General features: G+C 38.1%; 1 protein-coding gene across 2 annotated transcripts in view; it reads right to left on the reverse strand.

The window, feature by feature from the left end:
• The window catches only part of ASCC3 (activating signal cointegrator 1 complex subunit 3), a 344,123-nt gene extending 324,980 nt beyond the window's left edge, over positions 1–19,143 (reverse strand). The window contains exon 1 of one of the 2 annotated variants that reach the window (XM_004422154.3): positions 18,894–19,143. The gene's annotated coding sequence lies outside the window, so the exon portion shown is untranslated. Of the gene's footprint in view, positions 1–499; positions 616–18,893 lie in introns of those variants that run through there. The other variant, XM_087443924.1, reaches the window with a different exon arrangement.
• Positions 19,144–20,950: the final 1,807 nt, after the last annotated feature.

Genomic DNA, 20,950 nt, shown 5'->3' on the forward strand with positions numbered 1-20,950 from the left:
CAGCAGATCAGATGGCACTGAGATGGGGCACAAGAATTTTACATTTCCAACAAGCTACCAGGTGATGCAACAGGTCATACTTTGAGAAATACTATCCTAGAGATGGTATTATTTATTCTTAAATCACCATTCAATTTAGTCTCAAATCAATAGTGAACAAGGAGTTCCCATCTATTAAGAATTCAGTGGCCTGAGTTTAGGTGCACAATCTGCTTCCTAGGAGCCTTTCTCAACCAGGGTCTGTGAGAGAATCAGGTCTTACTGAAAGTGAGTCGAGTGACTTTTTCTCAATTCTCCCAAGGATGGAACATAGTTAATATTATCCACAGAGGAGAAATAAGGCATACAACAATGCCTTAGGGCACTGGGGTTTAAATTCTCTACCTAGACAGAGAGACTGCAAAGACAGGCACTCTACTGATGATGACTGACATTAAATCAGAAGTCTTTAAAGAAAAGTCCTGACACTAAACTGAACATATTCTGCCTCAGAACCTACCTTTTACCACACAAGTTACTGCTTTCAAAATGTAGCATCAGAACAAGAGACATATGATATATGGAATGTTTTGCTTCAGGCATGATCTTATGAATAAATGGGGTACTTGGGACCACTACTTCCATCATTTTGACAAATCTCACAGTAATCTCCTGCATCCCTGGCCCCTCTCTAAAAATAAAAACAGAGAGTGAAACTTCAATGATTTTTGTTCTAATTCACAATAAACCTAACAAATCCTAACAAAACAAGAAATATACCTAATCTCTAAGAAGAGATCTAATAGTAGGGCCTGGTAAGGATGTAGCATTGTTACATACTACACTAACAGGAAATTTCAAAGCTCCCCGAGGTCTCATCAAAATAATCAACATGAATTATATTTGTCAAGAGAAGTAAAGCACATTACTGGATTTTCTAATTTGGTTTCATCTGTTTTCTTCCTCAGATTGAATAACCAACACTGTAAAAATGTAACAGCTCATTTGCTCATGGTCACCTATAAATCATTTATTCACAAACATTTGAGTTTCTCCTATCTACCAGGAACTGTGCTAGGCACTGGGTATAAACAAGGTTTAAAGACTCTGTTCTTTAAAACTCATTGTATTTTGTACCAATAAAAAGATCACCAATATTTAAGGGTATCTGAAATGTATAAACATCAAATTGAGACGACGTGGAGAAAAGGAGCAGCATCGAGGGATGGATGAGTGAAAGTGCAGATAAGTCTGTAACATGGTGAAGGAGAAGGTGAATGGGGAGAGAAAACATGGTAAAAGGGACTTCCACCAAAATGACTCCTATTTTACTTGAAATCTGCTGAGATTGTTCAAAAGATGATGGATGATGAGATGGAATTTATGAAGATAGAGGCAAAAGTTTGACCTCACTATCAATAATAGAGAAGAAACGGATTAACAAACCATAACAGGATTTTTTTAGGTAGCAAAGAACACTCAGCTCATCCTGGAAACCATGAATTTAGAGTGGCAACAATCTGGCAAAGGAACAAAGGTTGATATGATCCAGGGTTAATAAGGTTTATAACACAGGGACAGTAGGAGGACAATGGGGCCTAAATGATGAGAATGATTAAGCGCTGGATTTGAGATCCAAACAAAAGGAAAAGATGTTCAACTAGGAGGTCTTAAAGATATGTCATAATATTCACGGTTAAAATTTCTGATTTATAAGACTACAGTGAATACACATTAAGTTAAACTGGCCTACATAGCCACTGTTACCTCGGTAATTTTTATTCCACATTTAGTATGGCCTACTAAATGACAAATGTATAATGAAAAATTCCTTTAATAATAAAGATTAACACCTCAGAACAAATATAATTTTTAAGACTGAAACCCTAAAAGCCTATTTTTTGCTGGCCAGAAGTACCCATCTGTTACTATCTGAATGAATCTTTAGAGTGTTGATTAGATACATCAACAGATAAAAAGAAAAGGTCTTGAAGAAGTTAATTGCCTTTTTTAACATTCAAATAGGGAAGAAAAAAAATCTGAGAGTAATATATTTCCCTTTTTGAAATTATATTAGGCAATAAACAGTGGGCTAGAATTCTAATACACATTATTCTGAAGTGCCACATAGAAAATTGTAAGATTTATTCTTCATATTCCAAATCTATGTTTCTGCACTCCTAAAAAGGGTCTGACTGCTTGACAGCAACTTCAGGAAAATACAGTTACTGTATTTTTCATTATAAACAAATAACAAAATCTCCAGAACAGCCAAACTATATTTCCTAATGAGTATAAAGTCAGCAATTAGTTGTTGGCAATCATGAATATTAGGGAACTATGAGGGGGAAAAAAAGTCGAGTGATATAATGCAGGTAAGGGATAAAAACACTGGAATGAAGGAGCACCAATGTACATAAAGCAACTATTAACACACCTAAAAGGAGACATTAACAACAACACAATAATAGTAGGGGATCTTAATACCCCACTTACATCAATGGATAGATCATCCAGACAAAAAGTCAATAAAGAAGTAGTAGACTTAAATGAAAAACTGGACGAGATGGACCTACTAGACATCTACAGAGCACTCCATCCAAAAACAGCTGACTACACATTCTTCTCAAGCACACATGGAACATTCTCAAGGATAGACCATATGTTGGGAAACAAAGCAAGCCTCAATAAATTTAAGAAGATTGAAATCATAACAAGCATCTTTTCAGACCATAATGCTATGAAACTGGAAATGAACCATGAAAAAAAAACTGGGAAAGTGACAAAAATGTGGAGATTAAACAACATGCTACTGAACAACCAATGGATCATTGATGAAACTAAAGGAGAAATCAAAAACTATCTGGAAACAAATGAAAATGAAAATATGCCATACCAAACCATATGGGATGCAGCAAAAGCGGTCCTGAAAGGGAAACTCATAGCGATACAAGCCCACCTTAACAAACAAGAAAAAGCCCAAATAAGCAACCTTAAATTACACCTAACAGGGCCGGCCCCGTGGCTTAGCGGTTAAGTGCACGCGCTCCGCTGCTGGCGGCCCGGGTTCGATCCTGGGTGCGTATCGCCGCACCGCTTCTCCAGCCATGCTGAGGCCGCGTCCCACATACAGCAACTAGAAGGATGTGCAGCTATGATATACAACTATCTACTGGGGCTTTGGGGGAAAAAATAAATAAATAAAATTAAAATTACAAATCCTTTAAAAAAAAAAAAAAAAAAAAAAAAAATTACACCTAACAGAACTAGAAAAAGAAGAACAAACAAAGCCCAAAGTCAGCAGGAGAGAAATAATAAAAATCAGAGCAGAAATAAATGAAATTGAGACCAAAAAAACAGTAGAAAGGATTAATGAAACAAAGAGTTGGTTCTTTGAGACGATAAACAAAACCAACAAACCCTTAGCCAGGCTTACTAAGAAAAAAAGAGAAAAGGCTCAAGGAAATAAAATTAGAAATGAAAGAGGAGAAATTACAACGGATACCACGGAAATACAGAGGATTATAAGAGAATACTATGAGAAATTATATGCCAACAAATTGGACAATCTAGAAGAAATGGATAAATTCTTAGACTCATACAACCTCCCAAAACTGAACCAAGAAGAAATGGAGAATCTGAATAGACCAATCACAAGTAAAGAGATTGAAATAGTAATCAAAAACCTCCCAAAAAATAAAAGTTCAGGACCAGATGGCTTCTCCGGTGAATTTTACCAAACATTCAAAGAAGATTTAATACCCATCCTTCTCAAACTATTCCAAAAAATAGAGGAAGATGGAACACTTCCTAAATCATTCTACGAGGCCAACATCACCCTGATACCAAAGCCAGACAAAGACAATACAAAGAAAGAAAATTACAGGCCAACATTGCTGATGAACATAGATGCAAAAATCCTCAACAAAATATTGGCAAACCGAATACAGCAATACATTAAAAAGATCATACACCATGATCAAGTGGGATTTATACCAGGGACGGTTCAACATCCACAAATCAATCAACATGATACATCACATCAACAAAACAAAGAATAAAAACCACATGGTCATCTCAATAGACGCAGAGAAGGCATCTGACAAGATACAACATCCATTTATGATAAAAACTCTCAACAAAATGGGAATAGAAGGAAAGTACCTCAACATAATAAAGGCTATTTATGACAAACCTACAGCCAACATCATACTCAACGGGGAAAGACTGAAAGCCATTCCTCTGAGAACAGGAATGAAGCAGGGCTGCCCACTCTCACCACTCCTGTTCAACATAGTACTGGAGGTTTTGGCCAGAGCAATTAGGCAAGAAAAAGGAATAAAAGGAATCCAAATAGGTAACAAAGAAGTGAAACTCTCACTAGTTGCAGATGACATGATTTTATATATAGAAAACCCTAAAGAATCCGTTGGAAAACTATTAGAAATAATTAACAACTACAGCAAAGTTGCAGGGTACAAAATCAATCTACAAAAATCACTTGCATTTCTGTATGCTAATAATGAACTAACAGAAAGAGAGCTCAAAAAGATAATACCATTTACAATTGCATCAAAAAGAATAAAATACCTAGGAATAAATCTTACCAAGGAGGTGAATGACCTATACAATGAGAACTACTAGACATTATTGAAAGAAATCGATGATGACATAAATAAATGGAAAGATATCCCATGCACGTGGATTGGAAGAATAAACATAGTTAAAATGTCTATATTACCTAAAGCAATCTACAGATTCAATGCAATCCCAATCAGAATCCCAATGACATTCTTCACAGAAATAGAAAAAAGAATACTAAAATTCATATGGAGCAATAAAAGACCCGAATAGCTAAAGCAATCCTAAGAAAAAAGAACAAAACAGGAGGCATCACAATCCCTGACTTCAAAACATACTACAAAGCAGTAGTAATCAAAACAGCATGGTACTGGTACAAAAACAGACACACAGATCAATGGAACAGAATTGAAAGCCCAGAGATAAAACCACACATATACGGATAGCTAATTTTTGACAAAGGAGCTAAGAACATACAATGGAGAAAGAAAAGTTTCTTCAATAAATGGTGTTGGGAAAATTGGACAGCCACGTGCAAAAGAATGAAAGTGGACCAACTGCTATTGCCATTCACAAAAATTAACTCAAAATGGATCAAAGACTTGAAGGTGAGACCTGAAACTATAAAACTCATAGAAGAAAACATAGGCAACACACTATTTGACATTGGTCATAAAAGAATCTTTTCGGATGACATGCCTACCCAGAATAGGGAAACTAAAGAAAAAATAAACAAGTGGGACTTGATCAGATTAAAGAGCTTCTATAAGACAAACGAAACCAGAATCAAGATGAACAGACAACCCACCAGCTGGGAGAGAATATTTGCAAAACATACATCTGACAAGGGGTTGATCTCCATAATATATAAAGAACTCACACAACTGAACAACAATAAAACAAACAACCCGATCAAAAAATGGGCAGAGGAAATGAACAGACACTTCTCCAAAGAATATACACAGATGGCCAATAGGCACATGAAAAGATATTTAACATCACTAATCATCAGGGAAATGCAAATCAAAACAACACTAAGATATCACCTCACGCCCATTAGAATGGCTATAATCACTAAGACAAACAACAAATGTTGGAGAGGATGTGGAGAAACAGGAACCCTCATACACAGCCGGTGGGAATGCAAACTGGTGCAGCCTCTATGGAAAACGGTATGGAGATTCCTCAAAGAATTAAAAATAGAGATGCCCTATGATCCAGCCATCCCACTACTGGGAATCTAGCCAACGAACCTGAAATCAACAATCCAAAGAGGCTTATGCACCCCTATGTTCATTGCAGCATTATTCACCATAGCCAAAAAGTGGAAGCAACCTAAGTGTCCCTCGACTGACGACTGGATCAAGAAAATGTGGTATAGATACACAATGGAATACTACTCAGCCATAAAAAAGACAAAATCGTCCCATTTGCAACAACATGGATGGGCCTGGAGGGTATTACGTTAAGTGAAGTAAGCCAGAAGGAGAAAGACAAACACCGTATGATCTCACTCATATGTGGAAATATAAACCAACACATGGACAGAGAAAACTGTATTGTGGTTACCAGGGGCAATGGGGGTGGGGGGTGGGCACAAGGGGTGAAAGGAGTCATATATATGGTGATGGACAAACAAAAATGTACAACCCAAAATTTCACAATGTTAAAAACTATTAAAACATCAATTAAAAAAAAAAAAACAAAACAGTGGAATGACGAAGTAGGTCATAAATGGAGTAAAAATTAGAATTTAAGATTTCAATACTTAAAAGAGAATTATATGCCCACAAACCACATTAAACTGGAATATTTATATTTTACTTCACCTTTTTAAAAAATCGAGTTGTGATAGTTAACACTGCCAAGATCTGAATTCAGAAAAACACAGCCTTAATAGACAGATTATACATATAATCCTCTATTATGCCATTTCAAAAAAGGGTGATTTTTCATGGTATATCCTAAAGAGAATTTTTACCTTTTATTCCTTACTTATATTGCATCTTATTGCCATCAACTGGTTAATGCAGTAGTCACATCATAGGCACATTTAATTATTTGAATCAATCAAACTCAATAAGCCAAATAAAAGGTACAGACAGAAACAATAACACTGGAGATTCTGCCCACTATTTCACGTACTGAATAGTTGCTCCAGAGTGAATGGGAGATGAGCAACAAGAATATGATGTTCCCTTAGTCTGTGTCAGTCACCAAATGTATCTCAAACTGTGAGCATCTTGCTGCATTGCATGACTTCAATGTTTAAAACTATGTTCCCTTCTTAAAAAAAATATACAACATGGCCATTCAACACAAGCCAATTTTTTCACCTGGTTCATCTGAAGAAAACTGTGATACGTTCCAAGTCTGGAGGAAAAACATGGCTATGTACAACATACTGAGAGACAGTATGTTGTGACAACCTGGTGTCCAAATAAGGGATTTTCAAGGGTAATTTTAACTATTCATAATTTTCACCCAACAAGTTCACTTTAGATTCTAACTCTTATGCAAGAACCAAGTGCTCTTGAATAGTTTCCAATTAAATTAGGAAACACACTTGGAGCATGGAGAACAAAGAAAGCAAGGGAAAGATAAATACATACATATATACTTTTATATAAATCAAAATATATACAGTCACCTGTCACTTAACAATGGGGATACGTTGTGAGAGATGGTTGAGAGGAGAGGGGACCTAGACAGGCTCATAACCAAAAACTGAATAGTCTTTATATTACAGAAGATCCTCATAGTTATATTAATTTTGCTTTTAACAAAGGATAAAGAAAGCTTTTCTTTAAAAATGCCCTGAGGAAAACAAGCAGCTAGAATAATATATCAGCACCAGATGAGAACAAGAATAGCCAGAAAGAACACCCCACAAGGATAAAATCAGCACACATATTACTCTAGAGAGCACACAGACCAGAACCACGACACACTAGGCAGTGCGTTATTTTAATTCTCCCCAGACTGGCCCAGTGAAAAAGGTCCTGGCCCAGAGTATTTGAGAAAGGCAAAATTCTCATTCCACCCTAATCTATGGGCCTCTGGAAGACTGATCCAAGGAACTTACGCCTGTCCCTTAATAAGCCCTGAAAAGATTAATTTGAATTGAAACCGTGACTACCTCCTCCTCTTAAGAGGTACCCTCATACACCAAACCAAAACTCTAGTGATGCTCTGGAACCAGCCTTAGCTGTTTAAAGAGAAAGGGTTTTCCTGACCTTACACTTGTTCCTCTGTATCACAATTATATGGAGCGCCATTACATTCCTGAATATGAGCTCTGTAATTGGTGACCTTCTGGAAATCTGATTGAAGTTTTTACACCTCAACAACTAGGATTATATACTCCAAATCCAAAAAATATTTATCAAAGGATATAATGGCCTTAATCTTTACTTATTATTGTTTCATGCACAGTAGAGGAAATTCTTCAATAGCCCTAACATTGACACTATGTAAAAGAAGTTGGCACATACTCGGTAATAGCGGATGAAATTGCTACCCCTCTCCCTCTCAAGTTGGGAAAAACTAGACACTAAAATCAGGATTCAAATGAATTTTATGTGGTAAACAAGAAATATAAAAACAGAAAATTACTAACTCATTGGGCACTATGAATTAGAACAAATATACAGAAGTAAGAATTCCATTATGCTACTGTATTGTATTTAATATACACTTAATCTTTCCGAAAAAATGTATTGACATGACCATTATTTAACATTCTGGTCTGAACTGTTTGTTTCAATACTTATGAATAAAAACTTAATTACTTATAAAAACAGGGTACTCTTTCCCTTTACGTTATATCTGTCAGAAATGTGCCCTGACAAATGTAGTCCACCAGAATGTTTTCTCTGTGCCTTGTTCTGAGCTGAACTGTCACTGCCCTCTCAGACTCCATCCTCTGCTACTCACAGCTTCTGCAACTGAAAAGCTGTTTGAAAGGGTCAGACCCAGATTTCTCATTCTTCCTTTAGTCTAACTTCTAAGCCATTTTCCTTAGAAACAAGTTATATACTACAATTGAGGGGGAAAAAAGTTTTGTCAGTGACACCACCTACCTTTTTAAAATTTAATTACTAAAAGAAATATCATGCTTCGACAAGCATCATATTAGGAAGATATTTTAAAATTTCACTTTCTCTGATGTGTTTAAAAATTACAGCATGTGACCTTATCAATTTTTTTAATAGCAATATCATTTCTCTAAAGATTGCTGGTTAAGAATTTTTACAATGAAGATACTAGGAAAATCCTAATTCTTGTTGACTTTTTAATAAAAATGACATCTGTATAGGTTGAATGATGTTTTTCAACGTTTAATAAAAATTTCCACGTAAGTATAGACCATAAAATAATTGATCACTAAGCATTGGATGTTGCTTTCTGATCTTTTAAAAAAATTATCTGTAGGGTGTTTAAGTGGTTAAGTTCACCCAAACTCCGCATTGAGAGTTTGCAGATTCGTATCCCAGGCATAGACCTTCACACCGCTCATCAAGCCATGCTGTGGCGGCATCCCATATACAAAGTAGAAGAAGATGAACACAGATGTTAGCTCAGGGACAATATTCCTCAAGCAAAAAGAGGAAGATTGGCAACAGATGTTAGCTGAAGGCCAATCTTCCTCACACACACACACAAAAAGATTATCTGTACTGCCTAATGTCAATAAGTTATCAAATGTAAGCACTCCTTTTCACATGAGTGACTTCTAGTTGAAGACACATGTCATCCTACTTCAAATCTTCTCTTCATCACACTTATCAGTTCCAATTCTTTCCATCAACCCCCTCATTATGCCTTGGTTTATATCCTGTCACAGAGAAATATGTAGAAACATGCATGAGAACTATATACACCAGCTTCAAGGTAGTGGATGGTGGGGGAGGGGAGAAAAGCGACAAAAAGAAAAATTAATCTAGCAATATTTTTTAAAAGAGAAAGACCTGAAGCAAATAAGTAAAAATTAACACTAATTAAATCTGTGTCGCCAGTTCATCAGTGTTTCTTACATTATTTTCTGAAATTTTCCATATTCTTGAAATATTCCACAATTAAAAGTTTTAACTAAGTTACAAATAAACACAGAAGGCTAATAAGAGATAATAAGTTCTGAAAGCATCAAAATGAATTCTGACAAATTGTAGGTTCTGAAAACACTATCTGAAAATTCTCAGGCTTATGAGAGACTGAACATCTGAACATTGAACATCTGGGTGCTCTTTTAATATTCTCACCCATAATGTGCTTCAATTCCATTTAACCCAAATCAATTCTGCCATTTCATTGGCAATTCTGCCAATTGAGAGTCCATTCTCTGTTCTCCTCAGCATAAAAGAAGGAAGCAGATAAAGTAGTTAAACCCATTTTCTTTTTTTTAACATCTTAGCACTGGCCCCTAGAAACAGACTGGTGAATACAGCTTAAAAATTGTTCTTGCTGACCCTAATGCTTCTTCAAGGATATGCATCCCAGGTCTTACAAATTCTCTTTTACTTATCCTTGGTTTGAGTACTCTCTCTCCGTGTTCAATTCATATTCTTTTAAAATACCCAGACAGAGCAAAATCAGTTACTTGAGATACCTCCCACTTCTTGATCATCAGAGTTACACGTGACTACACCATCAGGATTACATTTTCAAGAGGCTCAAATTCTGACGATTTACCTTTGTGTTATACTCTCAGACTAAGAATCATACAAACCTTTCCTCTAAATTACATTTGCTAGATTTAACAGATGAAAATTTAGGATGCAGAGTTAAATTTGAATTTCAGGTAAACAACAAATAATTTTTTAGTATAATAGGCCTCATGCAGTATTTGGGATGTACTTGCATGGGACATACTTATACTAAAAAAATTATTTGTTGTTTACCTGAAATTCAAATTTAACTCTGCATCCTGTACTTTATTCGGCAACCCTACTCTGAACATTTAAAAATCTGTCTTCCCTCACTCTTCTGGCAAATTCTGTATCTTCTTAAGTCAAAGGTAATAGTTCCTAAGAGGTCTCCAAATTTTTGAAATAGGTACCAACTTTTTAAAAGTTTAAATGGGAAAAATGAACACAAAGTACAAGATTAGACAAGTCCATAGTGGTGACACACCTTAATAGACCATTTGTAAGGGCCGCTGCAAAGACTTGAGAAACACCAGGTTCATCAAGGTAAGAAAGTAAACTTCCAGATGGTGCTTTAACCAAGGAAGGCTGAAACCTAATCAATTCTCACAACCATCTGAAAAAGGAGGTGTTAACTGAAGTGTTCTTTATCCTACTTTTTATTCAGCACTGATTAAAAAAAATATTGCATCTGGTGAACTTTTATCCATTCATTGATTAATTCATTCAAGAAAATATTATTCAGTGGGGATACAGTGATAAAGTTGCTGGAGTAAACTGTCCCCTCTCCTTATTAGTAATATTTTCTTCTCTGCTGGATCATTTTCAAAGCCTAAAAATATGCTGTAGTGGCATCCATATTTAAAAACCTCTGCTGACTCCACAGCCCTCTTCAACTAACACCCCACTTTTCTGCTCCCTCTCTATCTACAGCAAAAACTCCAGTCCAATCAGGCTTTTACCTCCACTGTTGCACCAAAAGAGCTATTAAGGTCACAAATGACCTCAATACTGCCATATTCAGTGTTACTTCTCAGTACTTGTCTAATCCCTGTCAGGAATTTTTGACCCAGCCCTTCTAGATACAGTTGCTTCACTTGGCATCTAGGACACCAATGTCTCTTGGTTTTTCTCCCACATTACTCGCACTTTCCTCTCCTGTTGGTTCCTCCTCCTCTGCCTAGCCTTTAAACATTGTTGTGCTCCCGAGCTCAGTGCTCAGACCTTTTCTCTAGCTACACTCATTCCCCAGGTGATCCCATTCAGTCTCAAGGCTTTAAGTATCATTTATATTCTGACTAATACCAAATTCTAACTTCCATCCTGCACATCTCACCTGTATTCCAGATTTGTGTACCCACTGCCTCTTCCACATCTCCACTCGGATGTCTAAGAGTGAGCCCAAACTTAAAAATGTCAAAATTGGGGGCTGGCTTGGTGGCGTAGCAGTTAAGTGTGTGCGGTCTGCTGTGGCAACCCAGGGTTCGGATCCCAGGCGCGCACGGAGGCACCACTTGTCAAGCCATGCTGTGGCGGCGTCCCATATAAAGTAGAGGAAGATAAGATGGGCATGGATGTTAGCCCAGGGCCAGTCTTCCTCAGCAAAAAGAGGAGGATTGGCGTGTATGTTAGCTCAGGGCTGATCTTCCCCACCAAAAAAAAAAAAAAACGTCAAAATTGATCTCCCACTGCAAACCCCATCCTGTGGTCTACCCCACTTTAATAAGTCACAACTCCCTTCTGCCTGTTGTCCAGGCCAAAAAACTTGGAGTTACGCTTTACTCCACTCAATTACTCAGCAAATTCTCCCAACTCTATCTTCAAAATATATCCAGAATCTGATCACTTCTCATCATTAGCATCTCTTCCCTGGATTATTGCAATGGCCTGTCTAGTATCCCTGTTTTCACCCTCAATCCCAAACAATCTAGTTTCCACATATAAACAAGAATGATTCTTTCCTAAAAAAAGTAACATTGTGGCTCTCCTCTGCTCAAAACCTTCCAAAAGTTTCCCATACCTCTGAGTAAACTTCAAAAGCCCCAAGGAACCTGGCTTTCTCCTATGTTTTGATTTGTTCTCCGGTAACTCTCTTCCTTGCTCACTTTGGGGCACCCACATTTGCCCTCCTTCCAGTGATATAACTATCATCCAGATAGATCCCTCTGCATGAACTCTTCCTCCAGATGCCACATAGGTAGCTCCCTCACTTCCTTCAGGTCTTTGCTTAAATGTCTCTTTACCATAGAAGGCTTCCCTGATCACCTCATTTAAAAAAGCAGCCCCCTTCCTTGATCCTTCTCTTGCACCCAACCCACTTTACTTCATGGTACTTATCACATAACACATGCTTTCTGTGTCTGTTGTCAGCCTCATCCAATAGAATATGAGCCCCATGAGGGTGGGGACTTTGTTCACTGCAGTTTCCACAGCACCTAACACAGTGCCTGAGGCATAGCAGGTTCTCAATAACTATTTGTATAATGGCTGGAGGTTTGGACTGACAGGAATGATAAAAGGTGGCCAAAGCTGCCACAAGAAAAGGGCAGTAGTATTTACAGGTCTGGATTTCTATCTATGTATTTATGTATGTATTTACTTATTTATTTACTTTCTGCTGAGGAAGATTCACCCTGAGCTAATATCTGCTGTCAATCTTCCTCTTTTTTTTTTTTTTTTTTGGTATATGAGCTGCCGCCACAGCATGGCCACCGACAGTCAAGTTGTGTAGGTCCGCACCCGGGAACTGAATCCCGGCTGCTAAAGCGGAGCATGCCGAACCTAACCACTAGGCTACCAGGGCCAGCCCACGTATTTATTTTTTTAATGCTTATATCATCTTTATTTCAAGACCTCAAATCATATCTTCACAGAAATTAGTTTGTTCAATTTATTTCAGTCCTTAAGAACAGGTAAGATGTTTTACAAACTACTAACTTTACTCAAACACAAAAGAAATCAAAATCTAACATGATATATTCAACTCATGATGCCAATCTTCTCCAAGAACTCAAGAACTTATACATGCAGAAATTTAATTCTAAAATTAATATTTGGGTAAGCATTTTCTAAATCACAAGCTAACAAAACAGAAAAGCAAAAGCAAGGATAAAATAAAAGTCAATAGTCACTAGAAATCCTAGGGTAGGAGTGTGCTCAGAAGGAAAATCATAAAAGAATGTAGAACGATTTTCACTCATTTAACCAATATTTCTTAACTAGTATTTCTATTACACGCTAGACACCAGGCTGGGTAAACCATGGTGAGCAAAATCAATCTGGAACCTGCCCTCGTGAAGCTCACCATCTGGTGGGAAAGACAAGCTAATTAAATAAGCTATCTCAATAAAAAATAAGACTGTTATAAAAGGGGGCAATAAAGAGTGTTACTGGAATACAGAGTAGGTGCCTATAGTCTAGCAAGAAAGGAGGTTGGGAAGGAGAAGCAGCTTTCTTATACTGAGACTTCAAGAACGAAGAGTCAGCCAGGTAAAGAGGGCAACATATTCCAGCTAAGGGGTGAGAACATTTCATTCAAGGAACTGAAAAGATGACTGGAGTGTAGTGCTCAAGGAGTAATGCAACAGAGATGGAGCTGGAGAGACAGCTAGGAACAAGTCAAGAAGGGCCTTATAAGTCACATTGTTTAGAAATTATTCTAACAGTAAAAGAACCTCTCAAAAGAGTTTTTGACTTGAGCTGTGTTAATAAGGATTACCAAGACTGCAGTGAAGGGAGTGGACCATAGGAAGGCAAGACTGGAAGCAGGAAGATACTAGGAGGTTGTTGCAATAATCCAAATGAAACATGAAGAAATGATGGGTTCCTAGACTGAAGTAATGGTAGTGATTTAGAGAAAGGCAGATGAATCCAAGTGATTAAGTCAAATCTATTTGGCTTACTCTGATTATCTGTATTTGTGGTGGGGAGGGGGCAAGGACCAAGGCTGACTTCCACATTTATGGATCAGGTTGATGGTACAATTCACTGAACCAGAGCAAAGATGGTTTTTGTGGGGTTTTTTGGCAAGGGGAGGTAGGAATATCAGGAGTTCAATCTCCAACAAGTTGAGTTTGAGATGTCTGGATGACATTCAAGTAGAAATGGTCAGTAGGGAATAAATATCCAAGTGTGAAGTTTGGGAGAGTGGTCTGGTTTCAGGATATAAATGAGAATCATCAGGAATACCATGGGAAAAGATAAAAATCACCTAAGAATTTGGGTGTAGACTAAAAAGAAAAAACACCAGAAGGTGGAGGAACAGAAGCTTTTAAGGAATAAATAGGTAGAAAAGATCTATAAAGGAGATTTTGAACAGAAAGAGGCCAAAAAAGGCCAGGGAAAAATCAAAAGTGTGGCTTCCGAAACCAAGTGAAGAGAGAGTTTTAAGAAAGAGGTACGGACAACTATGTCAAATGCTGTCAAGAAATGTGGTAAAATGGCCACTGGATTTAGAATTTCAGCAACTTTCTTTCAGTGTCCTCTGTTTCTAATAAATACAAACAGAAGAGCTCTGAAAAAGTGGACGTAAATCAGTCACTCTTCAAACTCCATTATAACTCACTCATTTTCTTCCAAGCTGATGGCCAAAATCAGTGACTCAGGAGACCAACTTTTTCACTTTTTTAATCAGTGACAAAGCCTCTACTTTGCTAACTTCAGGTGGACCAGGAGAGCATTCACTGGCCACGCATTAGCATTTTTCCTTGCCTCAATTCACTGAACAGTCTCACAAAGCCAGCATGTTGACTGTAATCTCCAAGAGTGCAGAAGTTAGTGTTATGTCTTGCTTTCCCCCAGTACCCTGCATGGTTCTTAGCCTGTGCCAAGAAACTCAATAAATATTTGTTCAATGATGTGTACTTAGAGCATTCATCTACGAAGCTTTCCAGAAGGGATTTTTAGGTTATTCCTTAGCACTCCAACCCCCAGAGTACAGACAGTGCTGACATTTTTTGTAAAACTTCCTTCACTCCTTAAAGAATCCTGAGAAAGAATGTTTAGTGAGCCTTCTTGGCGCTAAAGGTACCACTTAAAGCAGGTCTCATTTTAGAAAACCTATGTACCCTGGGAAAAGATGTATTGAAATTATTTTTGTGAACTGAACACCACCTTCATATTAATTTCTTCTTACGTAGAATTTTATAATTAAGTTTCTTATTTTAAGATGAAGGCATAGAATTTAACATTTTTATATTCTTCCATCTGATTAGCCTGTTTGGCATTTTATTCACTTTCAAGAAAGTAAGTAAAGGAATTTTTCTAAAAAGACAAGTTGTCTCATTCTTAAGCAAGGATTACCTCTCTTGGAATGGAATATAAGCTTTCGTTTATCATATTCATATGCCATGTTTCTTAGCTACACATAACTGAGTAACCTGCTAGTCACTGACTTAATTTCAAAATGATCTAGCAAGTCTTTGAAAATGCTGGAAAACGTTAGCAACTGCCTCCTTGACTACTCCACAATCCTGAGATAAATGACCTTCCTTCTTTTGAAGTTCTGGTTTAATAGAATAGATATTATCCAAAATTAAGAGGCTCTTGAATTCATATGGTTTAATGTAGAAGTTATGAATATGAAACAATATGAATTGGTTGCATTGGAATCATTGGGGAGTTGCCTGAAAACAGACATTTCCAGATGCCACCCCCAGAAATTTTGATTCAGTAGTTTGACACTCTTTGGTTTAGTCATTAAATAACTAGGTGTAAACTTTCTCTTCTTCAAATATAAATATTTCTCAGCAATTATCTTATTAAAATATATCCTGAGAATGCTTACTGTTACTTGTAAATTTCTTCAAGATTACTAGGTTTTTTAATAACGTACCTTTCTGAATTCCACCCTAATTTTCCATGTCAGTTCAAACCTTTGATAATGAACTCAATTCCTAAGAAGTCTCTCTGAAGAGTGAATCACAGAAGTGAAGGAAGACTAGCCCAAAACTCCAAAACCAGGAGGATAAATGGGAATATATCTTAATTTACAAAGGTTTCCAAAAGTTAGTCTATTCAAATAACAATGAGGAGGGGCCAGCCTGGTGGAGTAGTGGTTAAGTTCAGGCACTCCACTTTGGCAGCCTGGGGTTTGCGGGTTCGGATCCTGGGCGTGGACCTACACATCACTCACCATTCTGTGGTGGTGTCCCACATGCAAAATAGAGGAAGACTGGCACAGATGCTAGCTCAGGGACAATCTTCCTCAAGCAAAAAGAGGAAGATTGGCAACAGATGTTAACTCAGGGCCAGTCTTTCTCACAAAAAAAAAAAAACCTGCATTAACTTTGAATTAAGAATTAGAGACAGAGTTTCAGAAATAAGTTAAGGCAATCTGGAAGACAGATTATCATAGCCAACGGATAGCATAAAAATGAAACTGAACAAACAGTAGACATACTCAAACATACTTGCTCATCTACATGCAAAATGGAAGACTTAAATAAGATGGTACATGTTGAATGAATGAACATTTATATAGTCTACTATATAATTATAGTATACTATATATTATATATAGTCTACTATATAGTCTATTATATTATATTATTATATATTATATTATATATAGTATACTATATAGTCTATTATATAATTTATATATATAAATATATATATATTTACATAAAAATTTATATAAAAATTTATATATATATAAATACTATATTATATATATTATATATAGTATACTATATAGTCTACTATATAATATAGTCTATTATATTATATTATAATATATTATATTATATATAGTAGACTATATAGTCTACTATATAATTATAGTATACTATATAAATTATATAATTATATATTGTCTACTAAGTGCTAGGTATTATACTAGGCAAAAGATACAAGAAAAAAGATCCAGTCCCTACTTTAAGTGACTTTACAGTATAATGTAGGAGATAGACACATAATGCTTGCCTTCTGATGGTTACTAAACACATATTAGATAACTTACTCTCTCCTCCTTGGTAATTATACACTTTTTCTTTCCATAAATGTTTGTGTTTGCTAAAATTTTGATTTCAGGTAGATAACTTCTCAAAGTTGAAAACTGTGCCACATTATATCAAGACATATTTTGTACTGAAAGGCCTAATGCTAACTACCTCCCCATGGAAGGTGCTATGGGGCGATAAACTTACTTCAGCCAGTAAGTCCCATACATGTTCCTGATGAATATACTGTGTGCATAGAATTCTTATGAATTACAAGTTATTAACCTATAGATCAATCAGACCAATGTAAAAACTGGAAAAATAGCCTTTTTTCAGGTAGAAACTGACTTCCAATTTGAACTTTATATTTAAGACAACTTTGCAAAAAGAAAAACTTACTCTTCTTAACTGGCAAAATACTGGCAATGTATACTATCTTTTTGATCAAATATAAAATCAAGTCATGCTGTTCAAGTAAAATGATCTGCTCCTTTTTCAATGCCAGTTGCATATAAACACTGACAATAATTTATTCTTGCAAAAAGCCTTGCTTTAGTCAACTAGAGATCCACGGCATGAAGAGGAACCCTAGTCAAGTTTCTCTTTGAAAAGGGTGCTGAACTATAGAAAGTTCCACAGGCACAGACACTGTATCTCTCTTGATTTCCTAGACCTAGCACGGTGCCTGGCACATATGAAGACATGAATGAATGAATGGCAAAAGAAAACTGTTCAGGACGGATCAAGAAGGCTAAGCCATGAAAAATTAATTCACTCAAATACGATTATTTAGCCTACACTTAACTGGCATCCTGAAGGAGCATTTTTCTCATGCAAGACTACTGTAATAACCATCGTTAAAAATAAAAGATGAACAGAAGCACAATCCAAAGTAGAATCAAAAGCTGAATTCTCAACTTTTGAGAACACTGAAATTCATAAAAATGATTTCAATCTATTAAACATGAAATCTGATGATGGATATATCAGCTATTCAATCTAACCTTACTTAGAGAAAAGAAAATATGGTAACTAGTTCGAACTGCACACGTGATACCATTCATATCAAACTTTCACCTACTGCTAAAATTATGCTTCTTTTAAACCAAAGAATAGCAAAACACATGAACACACTGCATTCAATGAGTAAGTTAGCTTATGAGAAGAAGCGTATTTAAAACAACTGCCCACGTCCCCACAACAACTCCCTCACGCGCAAATACACACTCACTTATTTCAAAATGACATTCTAGACTCCTCGGTTGCTAAATTCACCCACAATTCACCATGGTCAACTCCCTATCCAGTCTATTTACTTTTCAGTGTGGGGGTAAAAAATACAATGAAACAGATTTCTCTCCCAAAATCCAAGTGAAGAAAACGAAAAAGTTACCACGGCTTTGCAATGGAAAAAAACTAACGAAAACAAATTAGCCAAGCACAGGAAAGAAAAAGCACCCCATCTGGTCATCACGTTGTGGCCTAACACCCGGGCAACATGTGCCTCGGGTTCATTTTTTGATCCTCTACCCCAGTGATAAATTCCAAGAACGGAACGAGACTGTCGCGGACCCGGACAACTCTTCAGGCCCGGAGAGGGATGACAGCTCCGGGCTTGCCTCCGGGGCCGAACGAGAATCGCCCTAGGGACGAGCCCGGTCTTGTCGCCTGCCCCGCAGTCCCCGCCTCCCGCCAGCGTCCCCGGGCCGCGGGGCCCCTTCTCCGCCTCCCACTTCCACCTCCTCACCTCTCGGCCCCGCTCACGAGCTCCCCATCACACTCCGTCGGCGGCTGCCTCCGCGCCTCCCTCCCTTTCGGTTTTATTTTTACTTCCCTCGGCGGGTGCCGAGCGCCCGACAGAGCTGAGGATGCCAGCGAACAGCTGCGCCGCCGCGCCCTCGTCCGCCCCCCACGCCAGTATTGCTGGGGTCGCTCCCAGTCACAGGACACGGCGCTCAGGGACCGCACGAACGCCAGACAGACCCACAGACCCGGCAAGGAGGGAGGGGGCGGGCAGGCGCGGACTACACGTCACCGGCCCGCAGCGGCGCCAACGTCGGCACGCCGGCTCCCTCCGGCCCCACCCCGCCCGCGTGCGCGCGCCGCCGCCCCGCCTCCCGCTCGCGGAGATCGGAGCAGGACCTGCGGCGAGGGCGCGCATCAGGAGGGGCGCGGTCGCAGACGCGCGCGTTCTCGGGACTATGTGGTCTGGCGGGTACCTCCACCCCGCCAGGCTTGCCGCCTCCAGCTCACTGAGGGTCTTTCCCTGCAATTACTGAGTCGGCTGCATGTTCTCCCCGCCCTTCTCCGTAAGATGAAGACGTGGAGGAAATAATTGCTGTTGAAGGTAAAGGAGGGAAGAGCAGTCAGTATGAATGAAGAATCAGGTAATTGCCATCAGAGTCACCAGCCAGAGCTCCCCGGCTGCTGGACACTTTATGCACGGTTCCCTGGGCTCAAGTCCCACTTTCCTTAAGCTTTCTGGATTCTCAGTTTAGTTCTCTTAAAGTTATCTCTGCTAGTGGGTCTTTTGATTGGACGACTTCCGCCAAAAACAAAATGCCTGCAGATTCCCTGGCTCATTGAAAAGACAGGAAGATGACAATAAGAAAAATTAACTAACCTCGGGAACTGTGTGGGATATGTGCGTGCAGTTCTGGACTAAAAGCCGGGCATGCAAAGATGGTATAAGTTAATAATGTGTTGTGGCCCTCTTTTTCTCTTCCATCCTCCTTTCTGATAGGAATGTGTCTTGACGCCTCGTGGAACTGTTTTATAGAGAGGCAGCCAATAGCGACCCAATTATATGCTTCACTGGCCAAACCACATCTGGAGTTCTGTGTTCAGTTCTAGATTGAGCACTTTAAGAAGACCTCAGAGAGGTTGGAATTATTTCAGAGAAGAGCAAAATGGTGAAGGAAACTCAAAAGCATGACAAATGAAGAAGTACTGATTGAACTTGGAAGTGTTCTCACAGAAGAGAGAAAGCTACTGAGACTGTCTACCAATATGTAAAGACTCATCATGTGACAAAGATTTGTTTCACGTGGTCTCAAGATATGCAGAGTTGAGAGAAACAGATTTCAGATACTGAAAAGAAGATTCCCTTCTAGCACTAGCCAGAGAAGTTGTCTGCCTTAGGATGCAGGGATGCCTGGACCACTGAATTTGGCTTTAAGAAGGCTTACTTAATAGAGACTAGGTGCAGGGGAGCCATGCATCAGGAGAAGAATTAGTTGATGGTTTCCTTAAAGTTATTTCCAACCCTGAGATTTAAAGAGTCCATGGTCCTAGCCTTAAAAGAGTTTAGAGGTTAGCTTATGAAACAAGAAAAATGCATCAAAAGGTAAATAATGCAAGGAGGCCATGTGATAATGAGAGGTACTAACAATAAGTGCTGGGAATTCACATGACAGATTGTTCTCATCACAGTTCCAGAGGCTTAAGGGAGCAGAAGGAGACTGAAAATAAACTGTGCCTAGAACTGCCCTGTCTGCTGCCAGTAGCCAAATGTGGCTATTTACACTTGGAATGTGGCTGGTCCGAATTAAGACATTCAGTGTGAAATAGACACCAGATTTTAAAGACGTAGTACAAAAAACAAAAGTAAAGTATCTTTATTCTTATAATGACTACATGTTGAAATAATAATATTTGGTATATGTTGGTCAATATATTAAAGTTGTCACCTATTTATTTTTACTTTTTTAATGTGGGCTACAGAAAATTTTAAATTACGTAGGTGACTTGTATCCTATTTCTATTAGACAATCCTGGCCTAGAAGGAAATCTACTTCACTGAAC

Source organism: Ceratotherium simum, chromosome 19, assembly GCF_057802395.1.
Source record: "Ceratotherium simum simum isolate JZ-2026a chromosome 19, ASM5780239v1, whole genome shotgun sequence".
Lineage (NCBI taxonomy): Eukaryota > Metazoa > Chordata > Mammalia > Perissodactyla > Rhinocerotidae > Ceratotherium > Ceratotherium simum.